This window comes from Tamandua tetradactyla, chromosome 9, assembly GCF_023851605.1.
Source record: "Tamandua tetradactyla isolate mTamTet1 chromosome 9, mTamTet1.pri, whole genome shotgun sequence".
NCBI lineage: Eukaryota > Metazoa > Chordata > Mammalia > Pilosa > Myrmecophagidae > Tamandua > Tamandua tetradactyla.
The window spans coordinates 75,226,099-75,227,616 of NC_135335.1; positions in this window are offsets into that span (position 1 = coordinate 75,226,099).

Consider the following 1,518-nt stretch of genomic DNA (forward strand, 5'->3'; position numbering starts at 1 on the left):
ATTAGTCCTATAGATAATTGCCTCTTGCCCTTTCATGACTCCGGTTTTGGCTGACTTCCACATCACAGTCACTGTGAGAAGATATAAACGACTCCCAACTAAGTGATAGTCTTGTGGCTGCTCATCAGAAAATTCTACATCCTTATAGGAGTTGATGATGCAGCAATATCTTAAGACCTCTCCTGACAAAATGAATATTGGCAAATATTTCAGGCTATTTGAGACATTTTCAAACTCTAATTATGCCTAACATCGTGCAGAACTCATGAAAGTAATCCAGCTCTACATTTGTATGCTAAATCTAAGATTAATTTCTCTAAAGCTATATAATTTTAGGGCCTTAATTTTTTCTTAGGCTGGGACCAATATGTTGAAATTACTTGTAATTTTGTTTCTCCTCTTAATATATTATTATATATAAATGTTGAAAATTGTAAAACAAGGTTAAAGAGGAAGACAACTGTCATAATAGCATTTGAAAATTAATAATAATATATTAAGTAAAAATAAAATTATATACAACTAAAACCTGAGATTATTATTTCTTAACATTGGAGTAGTGGTAAAAAGTGACGAAGATATGAGTAAGAACATAAACATTTCATTACACCTGGAGAGAAGATAAAACTAATCTTCTGTCATGTCTCTGGTATTTGCAAGAATTTTATTTTTTATGATACTATTAAGTTTTGGTGCTGGATGAAACCTTTTTTCATAAGAAATGATGGGTATAGTAACATTTATATCTGTAATTGCACATATCAGTGGAAGCCCATGACTTTTTTAAGACATCTATCCCCAGCTGTGTTTCTTTCATATATGCTTGAAAAGTATCAGAAACACTTTTGCTTATAATATACTCATATGCTCATTTCCAATATTTTCATTGTGTCTCATGCCATTGTTCTCTAAGGAATATATTGGAAGTCGCATATTCTTTCATGACTTGGGGGTAAAAATATTATGTCAGTTTGTATCTGGAAATTCTCTTGTTAGGAATGGATGTTATAAAAGATGATTCTTGCAGTGAAAAAGAAATGCCTTGACACTCATTTGCCAATATTTGAAAATGTAAGTAGTGAAATAATGATATTAACAGTTCTTACAATAATTGTAAATATTTTAGTCTGTAAATATCTATGAGGCCTTACTGTTGTCCAAGTGAGAAAAGTCAACTTAAAATGCACAAAAAGGTAAATGAAATATTTATGAAACATAAATTAGGAAAAGATACATTTACATTTTTATTTTTTAATAAGAGCAAGAAAATTTAAATGTTAGTTTTTCCTCTTTAACTATATGTTTGCTTACAAAGTATGAACATAAATGTCATATATACAAAAGGGTCAGATTCATATGACTGTGACATGTGCAGTTGTACAAAACTCTGCATTTAGAAGGCCACATTGCTTGGTTTAATGCTCTGATATCACCTTCTTAAAATTCTTAATGCTTTTATCTTTGAACTTGTATTTTGTAAATAAAGTCTGATTGGACTATGGATCATGCACATAATCA